Here is a 27,916-nt window from a genome sequence, read left to right as displayed (position 1 = left end):
ACATGTCTGGTGGAGGAGGTGCTTGAGGGAAACTCACAGGATGCGTTTATAAGAATACACATACCCTATGCTAATCTCTCGCTTTCATCTCTCCATTAACCCCAACATTGGCATTCTATGAAATGGTATGTCAGTGGGTAGGTGAAAAGGAGGTTGTGCCAGTGATGTGAATCACGGCACTGGCACTGCCCAAAGGGGCAGGCGTGCCCAGAAAGTGGGCAGATCTGCCCAAAGAATGGAAGGTCAACCTGTGATAAATGCATGCAAGATACCTGCCAATCATATAGGACGAACAACTAAGGGCAGAGGATACAGACAGACCTTTTTCAGCACCCTGAGTTTGGCGCAGGTGCATATAATGATGTGCTCACGCTACACTTTCTAGGGACAGTTTCCTGGTGTCCCCCAGCACTTGCTTGTCCACTCCTCTCCTTCTCTTCTTACTAGGAGGTAGAAGCTCCTGGTATGCAGTCTGGGACATAGAAAAGGTGGATGTAGTGAGTGAAGCATTAAGGGAACATGCCACAGTGTTAGGGAGACTGCAGCAGCATTTGCACAAGTTCCCCTACATTCCTTCCAAGTTCCCATACATAATTACCTCTGCATAGTGATGTCCCGAACTGTTCGCTGGCGAATAGTTCCTGGCGAACATCGCTTGTTCGCGTTCGCCACGGATGGCGAACACATGTGCTGTTCGGTCCGCCCCCTATTCGTCATCATTGAGTAAACTTTGACCCTGGCCTGTACCTCACAATCAGCAGACACATTCCAGCCATTCAGCAGCAGACCCTCCCTCCCAGACCCTCCCACCTCCTGGACAGCATCCATTTTACATTCATTGTAAAGCTGCATTCTTAGTGAGAGTAGGGACAGTGTAGCTGCTGCTGATTTGATAGGGAAATTGATAGCTAGGCTAGTGTATTCAGTGTCCACTACAGTCCTGAAGGACGCATCTGATCTCTGCTGTAAGGACAGCACCCCAAAAAACCCTTTTTAGGGCTAGAACATCAGTCTGCTTCTTTTTTTTTTTTCTGTGTAATGTAATTGCAGTTGCCTGCCTGCCAGCCAGCCTGTGTGTCAGGCTCACAGCATATACTGTGCCCACTTGCCCAGTGTCACCACTCACTCACTGGTGTCACAATAGCTTGCATTTAATCAAAAAAAAACTTTTTTTAATGTAGTATAATAGCAGTCAGTTTCCTTCACTAGTGTGCGTCTCAGGGCCTGCCCAGTGCCACCACTCACTCACTGGTGTCACAATAGCTTGCATTTAACAAAAAAAAATTTGGGGACTGTAATCTAATAGCAGTCAGTTTCCTTCACTAGTGTGCGTTTCAGGGCCTGCCAGGGCACAGTGTCACACCAGTGCAACTCATATCTGGTGTAACAGTAGTGTACATTTTTTAAAAAAAAATAAAATTTTGACTGTAATAAATTGAATAGCAGTTAGTTGTCTGCCAGCGTGTGTGTCAGGCTCGCAGCGTATACTGTGCCCACTTGCCCAGTGCCACCACTCACTCACTGGTGTCACAATAGCTTGCATTTAACAAAAAAAAATTGGGGGACTGTAATCTAATAGCAGTCAGTTTCCTTCACTAGTGTGCGTTTCAGGGCCTGCCAGGGCACAGTGTCACACCAGTGCAACTCATATCTGGTGTAACAGTAGTGTACATTTTAAAAAAAAAATACAATTTTGACTGTAATAAATTGAATAGCAGTTAGTTGTCTGCCAGCGTGTGTGTCAGGCTCGCAGCGTATACTGTGCCCACTTGCCCAGTGCCACCACTCATATCTGGTGTCACAATAGCTTGCATTTAACAAAAAAAAAACTTTTTGGACTGTAATATAATAGCAGTCAGTTTCCTTCACTAGTGTGCATTTCAGGGCCTGCTCAGTGCCACCACTCACTCATATCTGGTGTCCCAATAGCTTGCATTTAATAAAAAATAAACTGTTTGGACTGTAATATAATAGCAGTCAGTTTCCTTCACGAGTGTGCGTTTCAGGGCCTGCCAGGGCACAGTGTCACACCAGTGCCACTCATATCTGTTGTCACAGTAGCTTGCACGCATAGTACCACTAATCGAAAAAAAAATGACAGGCAGAGGCAGGCCACCCCGCAGGGGCCGTCGTGGTCGTGGTTCTGTGATTCCCTTTGGCCCTAGAATAATGCCCAGTGTTCAGAGGCCACGTACCCTGAACTTGAAAAGTTCTGAGGACATAGTTGACTGGCTAACACAGGACACCCAATCTTCTACAGCTTCCGCTCGGAACCTCGACGCACCATCCTCCTCCAGCTTAGCTTCGGGCACCTCTCAAGTTACCACTCGCCCGCATGCCGCCACCACCAACACTAGCACCACAGCCGCTTCACTTGGTATGTCACAGGAGTTATTTACACATCAGTTGGAAGAAATGAGTGATGCGCAACCATTATTGCCAGAGGATGTAGATAACAGGGATATGTCTCAGTCAGGCAGCATTACACACGTACGGTGTGATGATGATGATGTTGTACCCACTGCTGCTTTCTTTGCTGAGTTGTCAGATACAAGTGAAGCGGTTGATGATGACGATGCGTCCGTGGATGTCACGTGGGTGCCCGCTAGAAGAGAAGAAGAACAGGGGGAAAGTTCAGATTGGGAGACAGAGAGGAGGAGGAGGAGAAGAGTTGGAAGCAGGGGGAGGTCGTCGCAAGAACAGATTCTGCTGATGCATTAGCCCACTGAGCTATTTCACCGGCAATAGCCATCAATCAGCTTTTTTTCGCCACAAATCATCTTCTTTTTTTTGGGGGGGGGGGGGCATTATGTGTGGAATCCAGAATTATAAACCGAAATAAACATGCTGTTTCTCTGCACGTTTCGGTTGGTTAATGATTTGTGTACATTTCGGCTCGGAGTTCGACCAATCACAGAATCGGCCCAAATTTAGACAAAATGCAGATCATATAGATTGATACAATAAAAGTTATGTTTTATTAATTTTTGCTACTCTCTTTTCAAGAGACACACTTATTGGTAGATTTTGTTTTCTTCATTTTTCTTATCCTGGAGTTCGACCAATCACTGAATCGGCCCATATTTTGACAAATGTTGTCAAAAATTGCAGTCTAGGCCGAAATAAATGTCCAAGTCTACTTTGAAGTGGTAGTAGGTGTTCTTGAGTACAGAGGACCATATACTGTTTGTGGTGGGCTATGGCATCTTACCATGGATGATCAAACCATGGAAATAAAACCATTTCTTTCATACAGAAGAGGAAAATTCTACTGCTTGTGGTGGATTGCAGCTGTTCCACAAAGTGGAGGAACTTGTGATAATCAATGGTCATATTTATGATTTTCCTCGTTTTTGGAAAAAAAAGGCTGTTTGTGTCAAAAATTCAGCATACACTTGAAAATCACACTTGAAGACTTTTTCAGTATTGCGCTGCATTCGACTAATGAGTTTGGCTAGTGTTAGCAATTACATGCCCAGCGGGAAGTCACAGTCTGATTTGTCCATTCCTTTCCTAATCATCTCCCAGCGAATTCTTCTTCTAAAAATACACCCTTGCCATAAATATGAAGGCTGTGCACAGCAGTGACTGACATGTCTGTTTATGCAATGCAAAATCTGCATGAATTTACTATAAAATTGGCCGTACAATCTGACTGTTTCTAAGGCAACCACATGGTCATCAACCTTATTAACAAATTATGCTACAGCAGCTATTGTGTTCATTTTCAGAAAACTATTAGGATAATTCCCAGCCTAGTAATGGCTGTATTCAGAGCCGTGCCTTCTGCATAGATACACCTGCATGAGTGTAGGCTCGATGGCAAACAATTGATCAGGGTTCTAAGAACCATCAGGATGGCCAGGGTTTGTCCTTATAGCGATGATGCAGGTTCCAGCTTTGGAATGCTGAATGGGGGCTCCGTGGTAACAGATGGTACATACCTTTTCTAAGGAATGCTGAACATGTAACCATAAGGAGTGGTGCAAGCTCCTACGTGGGAAGGCTGAACATGGGCAGTATAGTGGTAATGGTACATGCTCCTGCATGGGAATTCAAAACATCGGTAGTATATATAGGGGTGATACAGATTCCTACAATGGGAATGCAGAACTTGGGCAGTATAGAAAAGGGAGGTACAGGTTCCTACATAGGAATGATGATTATAGGCAGTATAGATAGAGTTGGTACATGTTACTATATTGGAATACTGAACATGGACAGTATAGATAGGGGAGGTACTGGTTCCTGCTTGCGAATTTTGTCACTTGTAAGTGGTGTCCTTCAGGGTTCTGTTCTGGGGTTACTCTTATTCAATACATTTAAAATGATCTTGAAATAGGCGTTGAAAACCATGTTTTAGAGTTTGCAGATGACCTAAAACTTTGTAAGGTAATACAATGTAAGAAGGATATTGCTTTACTGCAGAGAGATTTAGACAAATTGGAAGACTGGACACTCAAATGGCAGGTGAAGTTTAATGTAAAAAAATGCAAAGTTATGCACTTTGGGTTAAAGAATGCACAAGCAACTTATACCCTAAATGGTAGTGAATTAGGGATTTGGGAATTGTTATAGATCTCATGGAAGAAGATGTTGGTGGCTGCGAGGGACAGGTCAAGGTAAGTAAACGGAACTGTGTCACCATCTGGGGTCTTTGTAAAATATTTAGGACACTGTTTGCACTATAACCACATCATCACATTGATGAATTTCTCTGGTGGGTCAATATTAAACCCCTCACATATGGGGTTCCCAGCCTACCACTTCCCAGGCCCTTGCTGCTGCTGGAGATAAAGCCTCTGTATTAGTCTAGAGCTACACAGCTATGTGTGACAGTAATTGTCTGACGGTGTTAGCTAAGCTACGTTAAAGTATTCCCTTTTCTCTAACATGTTTTCCATACTGATTTATAATTGAGTGAAAATTATAGTTCTGAGAGTCCAATAGATTCTGATGAGTTTTGACTTAAACGCAAAAACATTACATTACATGACTGCTGCTGTACAATAGTTTAAATCCCCCGTGTAATGTGTGTAACAGAGTTTTGGCAGTAGGCACTGTCCATCTCGTTATGGTAGTCCCAGAAAAATCTTGCCTGGCTATTTTGAGCACTGGCAGGAGCTGGTAGTATTTGTATGTGTGCTTGTGAAATATATTAGTGGTTTGGGGATATAAGAATCTTTGTTCTTACAGGAGACATGTTTAATCAGCCTAACGCATTGTAAATGGACACACTTCTTAGGAGGAAAATCTCAACCAGAACTGGATACTGAGAGCAGTGAAGCTTTAATTAGAGCAGAATGTCTCATCCAGTCTCAAGATATAAGTGACCTCTGCATATTCCAGGGACTTGTTTTTCCTGCATACCTCCCAAGTGTCCCTATCTAGGAGGTACAGTCCCTCTTTGAGGCACAATTCCCGAGCTCCATATTGTTGGTGTGTCTGGGTGTATAACAGAGCTCCACAGCAATAATGCTCCCAGTAATGTGTCTGAGTGTATAACAGAGCTCCACAGCAATAATACTTCCAGTAATGTGTCTTTAAACTACAATAAATGTGTTTATAAATTGGTCTGTGTAAATAAGATGCATTGTTATTCTTCTAAATAACATTTGTGTTGCAAAACGTATTAGTAAGTCACCTAAAATGTCTCAGAACAGCTCGCCCCTGGCCACACCCCCACTCACACCCCTAAAATTAAGGTGTCCCTATTTGTCCACGTGAAATGTTGGGACGTAAGCTCCTGGTCTCTATATAAGATTAGGTCCATCAATTCATTGCTGGATGGCTGCTTACTTCCCTTAACTGTCCAAAACAAAACTTCCTTCCTCAAGTGTTGCTACTACTGTGTCTGTCTCCCTCCAAGTCAACGGCTCCACCATCACCTCTACCTTGCAGGCTCGCGCCTAGATGTTCTCTTTGACTCCAACCTCTCCTTCACCCCTCAAGTCCAGTTGATCACCAAATCCTGCCGCTTCCATCTCAAAAACAAAGTGCCAATCCGCCCTTATTTAACTCCGGATGCGGCTAAGGTCCATGCCGTTGTTCTCTCTCACCTTGACTACTGCAATCCCCTTCTCAGTGGTCTTACGTGTTCCCAGATTGCACTGCTGCAATCTCCCACGCCTCCCACCTCTGTCAGTCCCCACATTGGCTTCCAGCTAGATAAAGGGCTCAATTTAAGATTCTGGTGCTTGCTTACAAGTCCCTACATAATACTGCTCCAACTTACCTATCCTCCCTAATACACAAGTATGTTCCTTCAAGGTCCCTGTTCTCTGCTGAAGACCTATGTCTATCCTCTGTCCGTACTCCCACCTCTGATGCTCGCCTCCAAGACTTCTCCAGGGCTGCACCTTTCCTGTGGAACTCCCTTCCCTTCTCTGACTTTCACCCAGTCTCCGCTCATTCAAAAAATCTTTGAAAACTCACTTCTTCAGGAATGCATATCATTTAAACTGTTAGCGGGTTTTCATCCCCTCCCCCTATGACTCCTCTCCTGCAACTGTCAAAAATGACCTACTAAGCCCTCAGTGAATACTTTTCTAGCAACCTATTTCATTGCCTCTACTTATACTCTTTGTGTCACTATACCCCACTCCCTCTAGCATGTAAGCTCATTGAGCAGGGCCCTCAACCCCTCTGTTGCTGTGCGCCCATTCCTCTGGTTACAATTACATGTCTGTTAGTCCACCCATTGTACAGCACTACGGAATTTTCTGGTGCCTAATAAATAATAAAATAATAATATTAATAATTGCCAAACCGTCTCCATTTTGATCTTGGCAATGACTTGTTAAAGATGGGTTACTCTGTTCTGAGCTAGAAATGAAGCGTTGAACTCTGTCCTCTCCTTCTGTATGGACCAGACAAGACTACAAGGGTGGAAGTCTTTCAAGGAGACACCTCTGCGAGGGGACACCATGGACTGCACAAGTTGCAGAAACCTTGAAGCAGACTGCAGTTAGAAACCCTTTTATCTGAACTGAAGCTCCACAGAGCCTTCCAGATTGCCCTGCCCTGTCTGAATGTTCCTTCTCAAACCTCTCATTCCAGCACAGGCGCTGGTGGCTTCTGTGTTTGCACATCAATTTTGGTTTCTGCTGCCCATGTCTGGAGTTGAGGTCAGGTTCGTTGTTTTAGGATAAAGTTACTGGCTGAGACAGACCGGCTGGTGAAAGAATGTGAGAGTTTAGTGAAAGAATGTCCCAGGGGGACCCTACTAGTAAGTAAATAGTCAATCTTGGCTTTAGAATGCTAGGCAAGCCCTGTGACATCACAGCTCATTTAGCCAAAGTCAGCCCGTGAAACCTGCAGGTCAGGTTCAGCGATTTTCTCATTCAGCTTCAGAGCTCGGGTTTACATGGACAATCTCTCTAGCTGCTCTCCATTCATGGCTTGTGGGAAAACCACGTATCGAGTATGTTTAATGCATATTTATATGATTAAAAAAAATAAACTTTGTTCGGTTAAAGAGTCATCGACTACTTTTTAGCTTTTTTGAGTGCCTGCTGTAAATTAAACCTGGATTTAATCTGATCACTTCTACGAGAGAACTTGAAGTTGGCAAGCATTCCAAGCAGCGTGACCGATTTCGGTTTTTTGCAATGGTATAGGTTAAAACTCAAAAACGTATTTATACAAGGGATTTTATTAAAAATTGTGTGACCCTTTAATGGATCACTTCCCAACTAGATTTTAAAATTACAACTTATAGGAATAGTATAGCGTTAGTACCAACACGTATTCCTATAGTGTCGCTGTTTAGTGGTTAACCCCCTTCTCGTAAAAGGTTGTACTTGCCTTTTCTCCCTTGCTCCAGGGCTGAGATCCTGAATCACAGGAAAGCATTGGGAGGCTAGTGTGCATGCGTGGCCAGTCTATGAGACTATCTGATGGAAATTACCTACTGTCCCTCGGCTATTTTAACGGAAGTGCCAAAGGTTACATACCTCTAGCCCCTAGGCCTATAGCCCTATAGCTGTAATGACACAGTGCTATTTTTAACTCCGTGTCGCTCATACTATGATCCACAAACAAAGTATTTTTAAAGCAATCTTTCCAATCATACTCTCGCAGATACAGGAGTTTCCAGGCAATGCAATTAAAAGGTTATATATGTTCTGAAAATTCTCCCCCAGGGAAATCCTGCATGATATTGACTACAAATAAAAAAACAAAACAACAAGAAATTGCTTCTGTAACTGTGACTAATTACTTTGCCATTTGGCAATATGTCAAAGTGATACTGGCTTCTAACAGCCCACTAATGTCTATAGTTACACCTGGAGTGTCCTGTTACATCTCCTGTTTGAATAGGTTAGCTGTGAGCATGACAACATCCCAACAGAATGTCAGGGGGCCGCGCTAGTTAGTATCTCCTGTAAGCGTAGACAGAGAGCCACGGCTGCCACGTGCTGCAGGCTTGGGCTGAGTTCACTTTAGTTCACTAAAGCAGAAATGTCACATGGGAGTTTTTTTCCACAACTGATAGCTAAATTCTTAATTGTTATTTTTTTTTTTTTTTTTTTTATCATTTACATTGCATGCCTGGCTGTTCACGCGGTGAAATTGAAATTAACCCCTACAGTGCCGGATGCCCAGGTGCACGCATGCATTGGGTCACATGGAAGGAATGTCCAAACACAGATTTGCCAATTGGCTTCGACGGCATTTCTCTGATAAACAATCGCATTTGCTGGGTGAGAGAATGAGAACCGTCACTGCCGGATAAGCGGCATTTAGTAAACAAAGGTACAGGACCCCCAACAGTCCTGATTTTGGGGTCCTGTTCTTCCATTCTGGTTTAATTATTGTCCTTGAGTAGCACGGTGTAAGTGTATCATTAGATGCGCTCACGCTGTGAAGGGCAATGGAACCCTGCAGAGAGTGTTGCTGAAGGTCCAGTCGGATATGAGCATGTGTTCCATCAAATTCTGTTACCTATCGAAATTTGTTTCCCCAGGCACTTAGAAATAACACCAGCCTTACAGGCCCCTTCATTGGGCGGGATCTCTCCTTTTTCTAAGCTGGCGCAACCATTATGGGCATCGCCAATGAAATGAGTTGTGTCACTGGCAACACACCTCTCAGTTCCCACCACTCGTGCTGCGAGGAATGCAGTTAGGGAAACATTGCCATCCAAGATCAGTAATTGATCTATACATTTTCAGACTTCCCAGTATTGATAAGAACAGAAAATGTCATGGACTTAAAACTGGGCTTAATACCACAATCTCAGGTTTGAGGCTGATATAATAAGGTTAACAACAACAAAACTGGGCCTTTACGGTCCTTTCGATTACATCTCAGGGATAATGTTACAAATAGCCAATGTATTGCAGAAGCTAATAGGGGACAGGTGTGTCATTAATCTGTCATGTTTCCTGTGGATATATTACAGTGTGTGCATGTTTCTGTGTGTGCATGTTTCTGTGTGTGCATGTTTCTTTAAGGTACTTCTAGACAGGCATGTCAGATATTGTGCAGGCATGTATTTGTTACAGTGTAGTCACAGACAGTCCTTAGTAGTTCTTTAATTGGACTAATCGATTAACGAGGAATCACAGGCGTCATGAAGTCAGGGGAAATGCTTCTATTCGTTCTGCTCATTCAAAACCAGTAAAACACTTTTATAGTTTATGGAATTAATTAATTGTTAGAAAAAGTTCTTTTAATTCCTTTTCAAGTCATTCTTTGTGTTTAATTTAATATGTCTCGTGGCTCTTTAATGTGTCATTTACTCTTCTTTGAAAGGATTGTGACCTCTGAAACTTGAGTGCTTAAAGAGACACTCCATACCCCACACAGCCATACAGTTTGCTGTAGTTCTATTTAATTATAATCACAGTTTATAAGTGATGACTTCTAATTGAAATCGCCACTTTTATAAAAAAAATTGCAGAAACACCTCCTCTGTGTTTCAAACAGTCTGGAAAGTTATTGTCCCCATTCCATTAGTTCCACTGAGCTAACGGAAGTGGTGGAAGCGCTCCGCTAGAGGGCGCCTGCCTTCTTCCCCACGTCTGCGGACAAACTGGCTCGCCTCATTGAGAAGCCTTTAAATTGGAAAGCCGGGCACACCAACAGTTCAAAGTCAGAGGCTTTCTCAATCTGTCTGTGCTGGGCCAATTAGGGAAAGCTTGCAAAGGCTGCAGACAAGAGATTTTTGCAAACTTTATTTTTAGACATACCTCAGTAAACAAAATGGAGCAATAAACACACGCATATTTTCATTGGTTGCATATATAATAATATGCTTTTAATAAAATGCTAATTTCTAATGGAGTGTTTATTTAAAATTAGATATAGAGCACCTTTTCACCGTTAAAGGTAAGAGTGTTGTGAAAAAAGTACAAGAACTGTGAGAGTGTGATCGCCTCAACATCAAGTTGAGTTAAAGGTTCAGTGGATGCCATTAATGTGTGGATAAATACTGGACTTTTGTTATTACCCCGATAACCTTTTTATTGAATATTATGCTAACAACCCTCCTGGCAGTTATTAGCACAAAATTATGATAATTACACATACGTTATCAGGCCCCCCCAACAGTCCTGATTTCAGTGGGACGGTCATGATTTTGTGGTCCTGTCCTGATTTAGTTCCATAGCATCAAGAGACGCAAGGGAACTGTCCACAGGCAGCACGGAGTGAGCTTATCATTGCTTTCTCGCTGTGCACAGTTACTTGGACCCTGCAGAGAGCACTTCTCTGTAAGGTTCTACAGGCTGGGCTCTGGCCAGACAGGGACTTTGAGTGCTTCAGGGGGTTTTATGGGCATTCTCTCTCTGGGTTTCTGCGTTTGGGTAGGTTCAAACATTAGGGGCATTGCCAGTGACATAAATCACTTCGCTGGCAACGCCCCTCTCAGGCCCACTCAACATGCCCCACTTTCATACCTCCAATGTCGGGAAGCATGCATTATGCAAAAGAAAAGGGCTAGATATATATGTGTATGTACTCATTTTGGAATTCTATGAGTATGTATCAAACTCTGAGCAATATATTTTTATATATATGGTGTATCTTTATTAAATTAATTATTATTATTTTTTAAATTGTGCAAATTATGCATTTTTGGAAATTCTATGTAATGCATTAAATGGATAATGCACTGGATTGTACTGGAATTCCTGATAATAATTTGTTTTCTGAAAAGCTAATAGGTGACACTGCTGCTTTAAACTACCTATCAAATTGACAATTGTATTTAGTATTATTATATATTTCCTACCTGTTCTATGTTAAATTGTGTATATATTGTATATTAATATTGTTTTTGTATTTTATTGTACACTAACTGTAACAATGCAATGATTTGTGGACCCAGGACATACATGAAAACGAGAGAAATCTCAATGTATCTTTCCTGGTAAAATATTTTATAAATAAATAAATAAATAAATTAATTATTTGATGGGTGCATAGCTGGGACTTGTAACAGACGCAGCACATTTTATTAGTCGTTACATTACGCGGTAGGTGGGAAGATTGTATCGTATTTATAACTTGCATGTTGAGATACTGACTCCAGATAGGCATAGTGGTCGGGCCAGCAATCAGGACAGGTCTTATATCTCATGCACCATTCTCAAGTATCCCTATTAGTCCCCTCCTTCACTACAAAGCAAAAAAATGTTAAGCATATACTCAAAATAAAAAAAACCATATAGATTTATTTTACCCTGCTGCAGATGAGCTCATTATGCCCATTGTATTAAAACATAACATGGGTTGGGTCGACATCTATAAATTTCATGGATAATCTCTGGATCATTGATTTGAACATTGGAGCCCAGTACCCCATTCATGGAGTAAATATCTGTTTCACTTCCCTTAGCTGCAGAGAGTTTTGTATGAAGGAGTCTATTGGTGGGGGTGACAAGTTTTATTGAAATACACTCACCATCTAAGTACTGCTTTTACTGCTTTTCCTTCTGTGAAGGAAACCAGTTCATGAAGTCAATGTCTGTTTTCTTCCGTCATCAGCAAAATCTATCCCAACATAGACTTCCGTAGAGTGTAATGGGATCAAACAGGACTTACGCACAAATGTCACAAGATATCCTACACATTTTTACCTCATTTTGTTAAATGGCTCCCTAGTACAGATGTGCTAGCTCACCAAGCTCGTGTGACATGATGTACGTTCTGGGGCCCACTAGAGCTGCCAGTAGTTCTGGTTCTTTAGCTGGCTCTTGAAAATGACTATTTAAATAATACATTTTGGGTGCTATAAGGTGAGGAAGGAAGCAGCAAGCATTTGACTGTCTAAACGTGTGCTACCCTTTGAGCCACAATGGACAGTGCTGCCAGTCTCCGAACCCAGGGTGGTAACAGAAATGTATATGTTTTGCCAAACGACAAACTTAATTTTTATTGCATGCTTTGAAGCCATTAAATTTCAACTGTATAACATCTGCTGAGGATTAACTAACTCGCTCCTTGCAGTCGTAGGTATACAAGAAAAAGAAGAATGTAGTCCTATATACATTTTCTTTACTCTTTCGGCAGCAGATTGTAGAGAATTACTAGAACTCGATGGTACCATCATCTAACACGAAGAGGTTCATTCACTAAAACATGATGTTAGTGTAGTTAAGGTTAAATTAGCTGATATATATCATTTCTCCAACTCGACCATAGTCAAAGCTTGACCTTTTTAGCATAAATGTTGCAATCTGAATTTCAGTTCACTACAGATCTGTGTTTAGTAAATAACCACCGGTTCGTTGCGTGAATGAGGTGCAGTTGCTATGGCAACTGTGGCTGTACTGCTTCCAGAAAAAAGTTGCATTGTATTACCCCGTTTACGCAACTGCTGTGTTGCCACAGTAACGTGCTCAGTCTAATAGGCCTATCCACTAAAGTGAGATTTCTATGTGACTTTATTACATTATTTATTCCAGTTCGTTATTTTTACCTTTAAATTTTAACTTCACTTGCATGCTTACTTACTAACGTGAGATTTCAAAGTGAATCTAAAGTTGAAAGGATCACTATAGTGTCAGGAAAACAAACTCGTTTTCCTGACACTATATAATCCTTAGGTCCCCCCCACCCTCAGGGACTCCTCCCGCTGGGCTGAAGGGGTTAAAACCCCTTCAGCTACTTTCCTTTATCCAGCGCCGGGCTCCCTCAGCACTGGTGACTTCACCTTCCCCGCCGACGTCAGCTCCTAAGCCGCGCGTGCACTCAATGCTTTCCTATGGACGTTCTGTATGCTAAATGCGATTTTCGCATAGGAGGAAGACTGCCACTAGAGGCTGGATTAACCCTGCTATGTTTACATCTGAAGGGTAAAAACCTGGGGGACCTGGCACCCAGACCACTTCAATGAGCTGAAGTGGTCTGGGTGACTATAGTGTCCCTTTAAGCTCACCGTAGCCAAACTGAAAGAATGGCTAACTTTGCTGAGAGTTTGGCTATATTAACCTTTAATTTTAAATCCACTTTGAATTCTCACTTTAGAGAATAACTCTGTTTGAATTTACTTTAAATGCTCACTTTACTAAATATCCCTGATAAACGAGGATTTATAAATGTTGCTTACAATAAATTGGGGCAAACTTCTAAAAGTGTAACAATCACAATCGAAACCTCCGGGATTTCCATGATAAGCTAGTGGCACAGCTAGTGGCACTGTTTATTACCCCACCTTGTGTCAGATTTGTATTGGGTACCTATATTTTCAACAATGTTTTCCATCCCAATCCTCATCTGTGATCCAGGGTTTGCCAGTTTACTCAAAGGAACTGAATTGAGAAATGACTAAATTCTGGAATGTGTGTGTGCCTTAAAGATTGGGATAGCATCCACTGTTTTAGCATGTCAAGTGGGGCTGGCTGAGCTATATGGGAATTGCAGTTCACAGATATCTGGGGTGCTAGGTTTACCTACTAATACTAAATAGCATTAATAAAACATAATTGTGTCTTTGCTAACCTCTTTTGCTACTTATTTTGCAGGTGATGGTGAACTAATCCGTAAAGGAGTGCTGGTGGCAAAACAAGGATTGGGCAAGCCTGAAGATGTGGTATATTCCAGAGTACTGACAGGCTTACAGACATAGAACTGGTAAGTTCTGAGTGTTGTATTTTATGGCTTAGTGCGACATGTGATAGTGAATTATATATATTAATAAAAAATTAAAAAGTAAGAAAAGTTTTGTAAATATTTTGAATCAACCAAAGGACAACACAGGAGTCTTGGGTTTGTGTAGTCCATCAATTGATGTCTTGGTGCTCATGTACTGGCTGAGAGTGATAGTAGTTTCAGATAAACAGCCAATTGGCCACAAAGTGTTGTCAGCGTAAGGACTTGTATCTAAAGTTGTCTAATGTTGTGTCATGTTGTGGACACCTGAAAGAAGGTGATGGTAGATCAGAGGGGTCCAAACAAAAGCCGTCTAATTTACTCATTAGATGTCCTAAACTGGGTTTAAACGGTTGTGGCAGAATGACGAGGGAATTGCAAATATTAGATTGAAATCGCCAAGCAGAAAAAAAAAAAGTCTATCTTGGCCTAAAATTGTAAATAAATTTGCACGTTTTCCACAAACCACAGTTTAGTAAATGACAATATTTTTCATGTTCTGATCGAGATTGAGCTCACCACTTGTGCCGACCAATGTTCTGATATTTCAAGCACCCTTAATTACCCTTTACCACTGGCTCCTAGCCAGATCACCACAGTGCCAGGACAAATGGGCAACATTGTGGGCTTTTAGAAGTGACTTAGATGTAAAGACACCATTTGGATACCTGGTCATTGGAATGGTTTGACATGGGGCACCTAGGTAGGAATTTCGTTCTCAGTGCTTGCTTTGTTGTCCTGGTGGGGACTGTAGACGCTGTCACTAGCTCTCTCTAATATAGTGAATGCCACCAGGGAGCAGAAACAAAGTCTTATATGGGATTGCCAGAAGGGCCTCTTCTGCCTGCCCTCAGTGTCTATTGTGGGGATTCTCCGCTAACCAGAAATGAAGTGTCTCAGCCTGGTAGCCACACGTTTAGAAACGGGTCTCCAGTGCAAGTCTGGATAGCTTCCCATTATGCTAATAATTCAGATTCTTTACAAATGAACTGTTTGTCGTTCATCCATTCGGAGTACATATGGCGGATATGATACAGCTGTGTCTTAGAGTGTGAATGCTGGCTTCTGTGAATGCTGCAAATAATTAGTCCTGCTTAATGTGCATTGGAGCAAATCGAGCTGATTTGTATTAAATATAAGCAGTGAAACTGGATCCTCGTTAACCCCGTGCAGTTACATTGCTCATCCCTCCGGCACTTGAAGGACTCTAATAAAACTGCATTATACCAGAAATGTTTTATATCAGTAAAGGCCATCTGGTAAAATGTATTTATGTGCATTTCATTTATTTTCTATTTAAGCATTTTTGTTTTCCTAAAAATATATGGTTACATTTACATTTTTCGATGGTGACTTCTTTCAGCTAATAATTCTTTTATAATGTTGTTGTGTTAATTCTGTTGTGAATTTTACATTTCTGGGCAAAATAATCAAATTGGAAAAAAATCTCCAAGTCAACTGTGTTTTTGTTTTGTCTATTTTGGCATAATATTTCAAACTAACTTTCATTCTCTACAGCTTACTATTTAGTTGAAAATCATGTTTTTTTTTTTTCACTAAACAGGGAATTGAGATATATTGGAAACTGTGTTGACAAATTCGGGATAAAATGGCTGATTTGGTCAAATTCTCCATCAGATCACTCTGAATTATACAATTCTCCTTTTACTTCACTATCATTTGCTGTCTAATGAATAAATCCTTCTGTGTGGGCAGCCTATCAAATGAACTAATGTCATCAATAATTCCACATTCTTCTGTCTACCGTGGGACACACAAAGGTGTATATACTATCCTGAGAGCGTAACATCCGCAAGCCAGTACCTTAGCATGAGAAGTGGAGCTCACAGACAAAAAAACAGGTCTTTACATGCAAGAATGTCACATCACTGATGCTTTTTAACACAACAAACCTGCTCTTAAAGTGAGACTCGATACATTAACTCCTACTCCACAGAGTGCTTTTCATTAATGCAAAAAGTAAGTGTCAGGTTTATTTAAAACAGGAATTGTTTGTATGGTTTGCTGTTTGGTATTCCTAAAAAAATAAATATGTAAATGGACCCACATTTTAATGTGATGTTAAATCTTTAATTTTTTACAGTAATAATGGGGTAATAAAAAAAAAAAGTATTGGGGGGCGGAGCCAGCTACTGAACCGACAGGTCGCATCCTCAGAGAGCTCCCGGCGAAATCGACTTTAACCCCTTAAGGACACATGACGTGTGTGACATGTCATGATTCCATTTTATTCCAGAAGTTTGGTCCTTAAGGGGTTAAAGACCCTAAATACTGAAAAATCACCCCCAAAAAAGCCACGCTAACTACCCACGTAGGAAGCAGACATGGGTAGGAAAAGTAAGAAGCCTAAGCCCGACCTACCCCGGCCGAGCGCCAGCATAGGAGACTTGTGGAGGCGAGCACATGGCGCACACGAACCAGAAATGGCCGCCTACATGGAGGGCATCGAGGACTCTGACAAATTACTCTCTGAGCCAGAGGAGCTATATCAGCCCATGACAAGGGCATCGGAGAAGCCCGATCCGAAGCCTGCCACGCCACCTGACTCGGCCCCAGTCACCAAAGCTGAAATGAGGGAGCTGCTGGCGGAGCTTCGCCAGAATATCCAGGAGGACGTGGCAGGCATGAGGAGGGACATAAAGGGCCTCACGGACCGCATGGAAACCGCGGAGCAAACCGCCAACACACACACTGGGCAAATGGCCGCACTCCGACAGGAGATGAATCTACTACAACAGAAACAAGTGACAATGGAGCAAGCCATGGCTGCTATGGAGGACTCACGACGCGCCCAGAATCTTAAGGTTAGGGGCATCGCCGACTCAGTCCCGGACTCTGAGCTCTCTCACCTTGTGCGGCGCCTATTAATCACGATTCTGCCGCCAAAACAGGCCAAAGGAATAGGCCTTGACGGCGTGTTTAGGTTCCCTAAACCACCAACGGCCCCACCAGCAGCAACCAGGGATCTGATAATAAGATTCCAGAAGCGACAAGACAAAGAAACAGTAATGGCCGCAAGCAGGGGCACCGCACCGTTTAGCTTAGAGGACATGTCATTATCATTCTTCTCAGACTTCTCCAAGGGGACTATGGCCTGGCGCTCTACTTTGAGGCCTTTTACCGCCTTGCTCCGCGATCGGGATGTTAAATATAGATGGCGCTCACCGCACAAGCTGCAAATATACCACGGAGACGCCACATACCTCATAGCGGACCTACAGGAGGCGGAGACCCACCTCCCTGCCTTGGGATTACCGGCAGATGCCATACAGCGACGCCACACAACCTACAAGCCACACAGATGGAACCCGGCTACCTCCAAGCCCTTCGTTCCGGGTGGACCCACCCGCGCAGCACAGACTGTAGCCACCACCTGAGAGCTCCCAAGGGACTGCTAGGCCTTACTGGCCACTAATACCATTTCATTGCTTTTCCTTCACACAGGTCTATGGCATTTGTTCAGCTTTTGTTTTTGTATATAGTTCTACTTGATTTATTTTTACTTTCATTCTTGCCTATAATTGCCTATGTATGTGCAGATAGCTTTAACTGAGTAGGCTTTTATGAATCGGGCACCCCAAACAATGTCTAAGCATGCCTGTGCACTAACAGCCAGATCCTACCTGCCTTAGTGACCCATACTCACGGGCCCACAAGCTAGGCCTGAACTCTCCTCATTCTAAACAGGCCCATACTGTATTTCTTGGTAGGAATAATGCCCAGTAGAGGTAACGAGATTACACACACGACGCTTCGCTTATTTAAATAATAATTTTTACTAGCATATGTTTACTCATAATAACGTTACCAAGCTAACTTATCGCTACGATAAACAACAGGGGGTACCCGGGCATTAGCAAGTACGCGCCCGCTAAGTTTATGCTATATTGTCTCAATTCATTTTTATTTTTATTGTTTACTCTTTGCATGTCTAGGCTCGCAACCGTACTACTGGATTTTGCTATATCGAAGCCTAATGAGTATAGCCTCACTAGCTAGTACCTACCCACCTTAACCCTAGCAACGGTCAACTCTTGTTGTATTACCTTTTTAAAAAATGTGCATATCAGACAGGAAAGCCTATAAGTGTTATGTCAATATACAATCTACGTTTTATCTCAACAAAACTTAAAATTTGTGCCGTATATTCCTATGCCATGTTTGAAATATTGTATGTTAACGCTTACGACTGCTATTGTGGCCAAGTAAGCCTATTGTAATACCTTGCACAACAAAAATAAAGAATAAAAAAAAAAAGAAAAGAAAAAAAAGTATTAAGATTAGCACATATCTATCCAACATTCTTTTTTTAGATACATGAGTAATACCATTTTTGTCACATATACTATGGCAAAAAATATGAGCAAAGGTGTTCAAATACATCGCTCATGAATAGTCGTAAGGAAACCTTTGGTATTTTGTAGGATACAGTTTGATAAAGTAATGTCTGTTGGTGCTTGGCTAAAACCAGCTATCTCTAACATGCATGTTATTGTCCTGTATTGGAACCCGAACGTGAGGCCTGCATGTTGCTCTTTCCTCCACATTCCCAGCTGCTATTATGCGGTCCCGTAATTTTGAGCCATATCAGCTCCAGTGATGTTTTACAGCATTCCTGGTCTCTCTGTGGAATGCCAAGTTAAGAGCAGAGGTGTTTATTTGGCGTCTGTACAGCAAAGCCTTTTATCGTATACACGCCATCTCATTTTGTAATATAATTAACATCTTACATTTGCATTAATCAGACACATGGAAAAAAAAATATTACCTTATTCAATAATTCATTTTCAGCATTGAGAATTAATTGGCTCGGCATTTTTGATGCTATATTTAGTTAAGGTAATGTGAGTTAAAGCGTAGCAAGTTGTTTCATTATATATTGGGGTTATTTAAGTACACAAGAGAACTAGGTTTATTTCCTGATTTCCGCATATTACAAAACATTTAAAAAGATGAACACAGCAAGTCATGAGGAACAGAAACAGGTAATACAGCCGTGCTTTGAAAAATCTTAATAATCTTAAATTTCTATATGTAGTAAGGCCGTTTGGCCTGTATTTGTGGGAGGGGCTTAAGTTAACTCAACCCCCTATATAAGCTACACCCCTTACCTGACTCCTTACCGATCAAGGTCAGCGTCTGAATGCCCCTCCCACCCACTCCTCATTTCAACACTTTTTCTTTCTTTTCTTTCCATTTTTCCTTTACTCTCATACTACTTGGTGGGCCCTCTTTATTTACAGGCCTACCGTATCGTCGGTATCGGCACACCACAACCGACTTGCTCTTTTATACTATTCCCATTTCTTACTGAAGTCTCACTTCTTATACAAGTACTTTGCCCCTTACACAAATATATATATATATATATCTGTTTTTATGAAAAGTATATTTTCATACCTTCTGATTTCTAAACATATTTACTGTAGTTTAAAGACACATTACTGGGAGTATTGTTGCTGTGGAGCTCTGTTATACACTCAGACACATTACTGGGAGTATTATTGCTGTGGAGCTCTGTTATACACTCAGACCCATTACTGGGAGTATTATTGCTGTGGAGCTCTGTTATACACTCAGACACATTACTGGGAGTATTATTGCTGCGGAGCTCTGTTATACACTCAGACACATTACTGGGAGTATTACTGCTGTGGAGCTCTGTTATACACTCAGACACATTACTGGGAGTATTATTACTGTGGAGCTCTGTTATACACTCAGACACATTACTGGGAGTGTTATTGCTGTGGAGCTCTGTTATACAATCAGACACATTACTGGGAGTATTATTACTGTGGAGCTCTGTTATACAATCAGACACATTACTGGGAGTATTATTGCTGTGGAGCTCTGTTATAAACTCAGACACATTACTGGGAGTATTATTGCTGTGGAGCTCTGTTATACACTCAGACCCATTACTGGGAGTATTATTGCTGTGGAGCTCTGTTATACACTCAGACACATTACTGGGAGTATTATTGCTGCGGAGCTCTGTTATACACTCAGACACATTACTGGGAGTATTACTGCTGTGGAGCTCTGTTATACACTCAGACACATTACTGGGAGTATTATTGCTGTGGAGCTCTGTTATACACTCAGACACATTACTGGGAGTATTATTGCTGTGGAGCTCTGTTATACACTCAGACCCATTACTGGGAGTATTATTGCTGTGGAGCTCTGTTATACACTCAGACACATTACTGGGAGTATTATTGCTGCGGAGCTCTGTTATACACTCAGACACATTACTGGGAGTATTACTGCTGTGGAGCTCTGTTATACACTCAGATACATTACTGGGAGTATTATTGCTGTGGAGCTGTTATACACTCAGACACATTACTGGGAGTATTATTGCTGTGGAGCTCTGTTATTCACTCAGACACATTACTGGGAGTATTATTGCTGTGGAGCTCTGTTATTCACTCAGACACATTACTGGGAGTATTATTGCTGTGGAGCTCTGTTATACACTCAGATACATTACTGGGAGTATTATTGCTGTGGAGCTCTGTTATTCACTCAGACACATTACTGGGAGTATTATTGCTGTGGGGCTCTGTTATACACTCAGACACATTACTGGGAGTATTATTGCTGTGGAGCTCTGTTATACACTCAGACACATTACTGGGAGTATTATTTCTGTGGAGCTCTGTTATACACTCAGACACATTACTGGGAGTATTATTGCTGTGGAGCTCTGTAATACACTCAGACACATTACTGGGAGTATTATTGCTGTGGAGCTCTGTTATACACTCAGACACATTACTGGGAGTGTTATTGCTGTGGAGCTCTGTTATACAATCAGACACATTACTGGGAGTATTATTACTGTGGAGCTCTGTAATACACTCAGACACATTACTGGGAGTGTTATTGCTGTGGAGCTCTGTTATACACTCAGACACATTACTGGGAGTGTTATTGCTGTGGAGCTCTGTTATACAATCAGACACATTACTGGGAGTATTATTACTGTGGAGCTCTGTTATACAATCAGACACATTACTGGGAGTATTATTACTGTGGAGCTCTGTAATACACTCAGACACATTACTGGGAGTATTATTGCTGTGGAGCTCTGTTATACACTCAGACACATTACTGGGAGTGTTATTGCTGTGGAGCTCTGTTATACAATCAGACACATTACTGGGAGTATTATTACTGTGGAGCTCTGTTATACAATCAGACACATTACTGGGAGTATTATTACTGTGGAGCTCTGTTATACACTCAGACACATTACTGGGAGTGTTATTGCTGTGGAGCTCTGTTATACAATCAGACACATTACTGGGAGTATTATTACTGTGGAGCTCTGTTATACAATCAGACACATTACTGGGAGTATTATTACTGTGGAGCTCTGTTATACACTCAGATACATTACTGGGAGTATTATTGCTGTGGAGCTCTGTTACACACTCAGACACATTACTGGGAGTATTATTACTGTGGAGCTCTGTAATACACTCAGACACATTACTGGGAGTATTATTTCTGTGGAGCTCTGTTATACACTCAGATACATTACTGGGAGTATTATTGCTGTGGAGCTCTGTTACACACTCAGACACATTACTGGGAGTATTATTTCTGTGGAGCTCTGTTATACACTCAGACACATTACTGGTAATATTATTACTGTGGAGCTCTGTTATACATTCAGACACATTACTGGGAGTATTATTTCTGTGGAGCTCTGTTATACACTCAGACACATTACTGGGAGTATTATTGCTGTGGAGCTCTGTTATACACTCAGACACATTACTGGGAGTATTATTGCTGTGGAGCTCTGTTATACACTCTGACACATTACTGGGAGTATTATTGCTGTGGAGCTCTGTTATACACTCAGACACATTACTGGGAGTATTATTGCTGTGGAGCTCTGTTATACACTCAGACACATTACTGGTAATATTATTACTGTGGAGCTCTGTTATACACTCAGACACATTACTGGGAGTGTTATTTCTGTGGAGCTCTGTTATACACTCAGACACATTACTGGGAGTATTATTGCTGTGGAGCTCTGTTATACACTCAGACACATTACTGGGAGTATTATTGCTGTGGAGCTCTGTTATACACTCAGACACATTACTGGGAGTATTATTGCTGTGGAGCTCTGTTATACACTTAGACACATTACTGGGAGTATTATTGCTGTGGAGCTCTGTTATACACTTAGACATATCAACAACATGAATTTTCTAGTAAAGAGGGACATTAGGATAGAAAAGAGGGACAGATGGCTCCTAAAAAGGGACACTTGGGGAGTATGTATTTTTTTTAAATGTAACTTTTTATAATTAGTTTTCTTTCTTTTTGAGTAAATGTTACCCTTTACTATTGCATGCATAAAGCAAAGATACATTCTGTAGCACAGAACAATCAATCACAGACTCTTCAAATTTGAAAGCTTGAGGCTTAGAGTAATCAGTAGCCTCTCTACCTCAGTTAATTGCTGGTTAGCTCTGATTGACCTACAAGGCCCATAATGCTCAGCAGCAGAGGCGTAACTAGAAACCACGTGGCCCTGGTGCGAAAATTGCTTTGGGACACCCCATACGTCAATCCCCCAAACTCCCAAAGGTCCCCCCCACACATGAAGACAAACAGATACACATGTAGACACATACATAGACACACACATACATGCAGACACACACACACATACAGACAGACACACACATACAAACACACATACACATACATACATACACACACACAGACACATACATACAGACACACAAAGACACATACATACAGACACACATACACACACACATACATACACACATAAATACACACATGCACACACACACAGACACAGATACAGAGAAACATATATACAGACACACATACACAAACACACACACATATATACAAACACACATATAGAGACACATACATACAGACACACGTGCACACACACATACAGAGAAACATATGTACAGATACACAAACACACACACATACACTAACACACACAAAATGTTTAAGTCACCCTACTGTTTCCTACCTCTCAAGTGCAGGAGGGTGACTTTCCCTGGGGTCCAGTGGCTCAACTGATGGGAGTCAGAGTTCCCACTGACTCCCTCCTCCCGCGCGGGCTCTGTGTAGGCCCGGGGCAGTCACTTCCTCCCAGCTTTGATATCATGAAAGGGGGCCTGGTCGTACTGTTAAAGCGCCGCAGCGCTGACCGTACCCCCTGGGAATTCATTGCCATCGGGTTGTCTGAAATAGCATGGGTCACCCAATGGGCCCCTGAACACGCTGCCCGACAGTTGTACTGTGTGGGCCCCGGCCTATGTTACATGGCCAGCGGGCACCTCGGTCGTAGGGGTCTGTAGGGAGGCCGGTCGCAGCTGCCACCCTTGCGACCGCGGTAGTTCCGCCACTGCTCAGCAGTCATTATAAAAGAAAATTATTCTCTCTGTCCATCTGGCTGTGCATCAGAGGAGTTGTAGTTTCAACGACTGGAACACGTCTATATACATGCTGTCTGCCTTTGAACTCTAGATCTATAGAATATTTGTATTTGCAGGCTGTCATTGATCTACATGAATCATTTTTTTTAATAAATTAACTTTGCAGTCTTGTTCGTGCTACATACCAGTGGTAAAAACAACTCTTTTGGTGGCTGGGTCATTAGAATAAACCAAGCAGGAAGGTGATAGACTTCGAGGAAACGTGTCCGCCAATGAAGAGCCTATTTTTCTAGTCCTTGGATTCTGCTGGTGTTCCGTATTCCTGCCCAGCCTCTTAACACAGTTCTACGTGTCAGATCCGATGAGTGAATCTGTCTAACAAGCTAATATGGCTACTGTCAGTTAAGAGCCTTGTTTATGACCAGGCCTCTAAAGCCATTGATTCTTGGTTTGTGACCAATTTACCTGAATGCTTAGTCCACATCTGGGAACTACAAATTCTGCTAAAATAGTTAAATAGGAAAAATTCTCCACCTCTCATAGTTTTCTAAATCAGCACTTTCGCCCTCAAATTTTCATTCCCCTTGTGAATTTCAAGATTAATGAATAAACTCACAAAGTTACCCCAAATCTTTATTTAAGTTTATTATGTTTTGGTCACTTGATCGATATCAATCAGGCTAGAGTAAATCAACTTAACTTTGTCCCAAGACACCCGAGCCTTAGACGAAATAAAAAGAATCAACGGTATTTCTGTTTTTTGAAACCTGACTGCCAGCCGTGTTCCGAAATGAGAATATTGTGAATTAATGTCCTGACAAAATAAATCCATTTGCAGGAACGTGTAGGTGGGTCTGAGACTTTGGAACATAAGGCATTTTAAGGTTGATTGCAAAGATCACATTATAAAGACAAAAACAACGACTAAGCTTTTGGCTCCCCTCTTTATTTATTTATTAATTTTCTAAAAAATCTGTCACCATTTTCTGCACAAATGTGCCATGCCGGGATAAGAGCAGACAGCACGTACGGCAGGGCAGCGGACAGTTTATAATAACGGGAGGCGAATCCTTTTGATTCATGAGTCTCCTCGCACATCGTCAGTTATCATCACAGGGGAGATTGCAGGGGGGTGGGGGGGGTGGAACCGGCGTGAAGAAAGGAACGTTCGTGTTACTATGAAGGAAGTATTCGCATCCAAGTAGCAAACGAAGAAATCGGATTCTGTAACGAAGAGGAAAAGGACCTTTTTCAGATTGTAAAGTAAAAAAAATTCTGGTTTAGATGCCATAGATTCCTACCTAGGTGATGTCAGACAGAAACATTTTTCCCTGCTGATGCTAGGGAGAGGAGGGCTTGTTCCTGCTTTTCTGCAGAAGGAGTCTCTGTTCACACAAAGAACGGATTACTGTCCTGAGTACCAAACTCAGAATGGCAAATCCACTATATTTTCCTGGTTACATATCACTTCTATATTCTGAGGGACAGTCCTTAAATGTGATGCCCTGAAACTGTCTTCATTAATTAATTCATTTATATCCTGGAGCGTCTGAATGCTACATACAGCGGCAACACATTCATGCACTACAGAATAACATGAAATAGTGATATGTATCCTGCAAAGCATAAAACATGTGGTAACTTCTCCCCTAACGGTTTTAACTCCTTGTGAGATGGATAGTTGCAGTTTTAGGTTTCACCAAATACTATTCTCCTAATAGTAAATTAAGGCTGTGTTCTCCAGTAGATGTGAGGAAAGTTCTTTTTAGGACACTAATATATATTGTATTGCTTTGGTGACGTACCATCAGTTTTTAAATACCATTTCGATTGAGAAATCCCAGCAGTTGTTGGGAAACTCCAAGTGTTACAAAAAAAAAAAAATATATATATATATATATATATATATATGTTAATGACAAAAATTTAAACTAATGAACTAAACATAACAAATGTTTGCATTTCCCAAGGCTTTGAAACTGTAAAATTGAATTTTGTCCAGTACATGATGTGACTCATTTTAAAAACAATGCCCCTACAACATTCTATTGCAATTGCAATGTTGAAGATGTCTATTATTAAATTCCAACCCTGTAGTATTTTATCAGGAGTTGGGGATATTTGAGAGTTGCTCGCTTTCTCCTGAGGAACTGTGACCCCCAGAAACTCCTGCTGCTACTTCTTCCCAGATATAGGAAAAGTTCTTGTCTTGGCAGAGGGAAACATAACTAACTCATGTGACATATTTGTAATGGGGTGGGCTTCGAGATGTGCCCAGAGTTTGGATAACATTGGTGAAAATGGCTGAACTGGAAATACGGCGCAAGTGGATTTTTTTTACCAGACCATGTTTGGATCCAAGAACTTACGTTTTCCTTCATTTCTTATTTCAATTTAAGGGGAAGCCGTATAAAAAAAATAAAGTGTACAGGACTGATTTAACCCCTTAAGGACCAAACTTCTGGAATAAAAGGGAATCATGACATGTCACACATGTCATGTGTCCTTAAGGGGTTAAACATTGTCCTGCAAACATTCTATAGTCACACCCACCACCCCCTTAAAGGTGCATCTGTGCTAGCACTCTAATTACCATTTTGAAGCAGAACAGTCTCACACTCACGTTAAAACATTTTCATAACTGACCCATCTTACATTATTCTGGAGTTGCTTGCCATCTTATCTTCTTGTGTATTTTATCACAGTTGGGACTTTGTTGACTTATAGAACGATTCATGTTGTTGCCCTTTCCAGGTTCCTATAGCCTCTAAGTGCAGTAGTATAGTGATTAATCGATTGGATGTGACCTGTCAGATTATCAACTATTCTGCTCTTTGGATTCCCACTGTGTCCCAGTATAGCTCCCCTCCCTGTACCTTGCTGTAGTGTGGCTGAGGAGGCAGACCGTGGTAGAGGAGTTTAGGTTCCCCTACTGACAGAAAGCAGTCATGTGCTCTCTTTAAGCACTTCCTGTCAGACCGGGTATGGGAACAGAAGCTCTTCTACCGCGGTCTGCCTGCTGGGCCAAGCTACACTCTGTGACTGGCAGGAGGGGGGCACATCCCCTCCAGCCGGTTAATGTGTAATTGCGGCGGACGACCCGCGGGTCGGTGCTCACCAGGTGGCCACGCACCGGCCCGATAGTATGCCGGCACACCGGGAAATTTCCCGATATCCCGGTGGGCCAGTCCGGCCCTGATCTGCGCAGAACGATTCCCACAAACATGAGAGTGACTTTGTGACCTCCTGTATCCTATTAATGTACGTGGTATCTACAATGCTTAATGTGCACTTAAAGGAAAGTGGCTGGATCATACAACCAATCTCGCTTATTCCCAGAAACCAAATTATTATTTTTTAATTGTTGTGTGTGTGTGAGTGTGTGCAATGTTCCTTAATCTGTATTTTGGATATATTTTGATATTTACGGCAGCACTACTCTTTTTTTTTTTTCAGAAACCAAATCTGACATTTTTTTCATTACCATAACACTACAAACCATGGTTCCGTCATATTGGTTTAGGTTTAGGGCATAGTGACTTTAATATGGCGGGTAGTAGTTTGGCGGTGAAATTTCATAGCCGCAAACAGATCTCTTTAATGTGTAATAACAAAAAGTGGTGAGTTTCATTTTCCTAATTTCCAAGATCGTCTCATAAATTGAATTATTCAGTGTTTATAGAAGAGTCTTGTTTAATCTCAAATGATTCTGTAATGGGCTAATGCAATTCATGTCTTTCTACGAGCAAATACATTAACAGCACATTATCACAGTCCGTGGATAGTTAAAACTACTGTTTTATGGCTTTTTAATTACCGGAAACAAGTGGGGTTGCCTAAAAAAAAAAAAAAAAAAAAAACAGTCTTTTTTTTTCTTTTTTTTTACACGACTTAATTTAAAAAGAATAACTTTGTTTCTGTTTTTTTGTCTAGTGCAACACTTGTAACAAGCAATATCAAAGAGAAGGCAAAACAATAATATTGGAATTTGCGAAAATGGCGGCAAAATCTGCCGTAAATTAACATATTTTACACGGATCTGTTTTTTTGGATTATCTGTGAGTTTCTACGTTGACAATAAGCCTGAAGTCTGAGATTGCGTGAAGACAGTTATTTTAAGGGGGAGGGGTGCTGCCTGAAGCATTTATAAGGATAATAAATATATAAATAAATAAATAAATAACAGACCCAAGCTTGAACCTCAGTTATTACCATAGCAACGGGTGGCCAAATCTTAGCGCGCAGGATTTTTTTACCGTCAATCATTTGACACATGGGCTCATTAATTACTAACTGCATGTTTTAATGCTTGATAGTTGAGTATGTAGCCAGAG

General features: G+C 41.5%; 1 protein-coding gene across 2 annotated transcripts in view; it reads left to right on the top strand.

Moving 5' to 3' along the window:
• Positions 1-27,916, top strand: part of BCL9 (BCL9 transcription coactivator) — a 261,354-nt gene that overhangs the window by 120,755 nt on the left and 112,683 nt on the right. For both annotated transcript variants that reach the window (XM_063446708.1, XM_063446691.1), the window contains exon 3: positions 13,974-14,082. The gene's annotated coding sequence lies outside the window, so the exon portion shown is untranslated. The remainder of the gene's footprint in view (positions 1-13,973; positions 14,083-27,916) is intronic.

The sequence above is a fragment of the Pelobates fuscus genome, chromosome 1 (assembly GCF_036172605.1).
Source record: "Pelobates fuscus isolate aPelFus1 chromosome 1, aPelFus1.pri, whole genome shotgun sequence".
NCBI classification, from domain to species: Eukaryota; Metazoa; Chordata; class Amphibia; order Anura; family Pelobatidae; genus Pelobates; species Pelobates fuscus.
The sequence above is the reverse complement of the archived record's forward strand: the minus strand, read 5'-3'. Positions and strand labels throughout refer to the sequence as shown.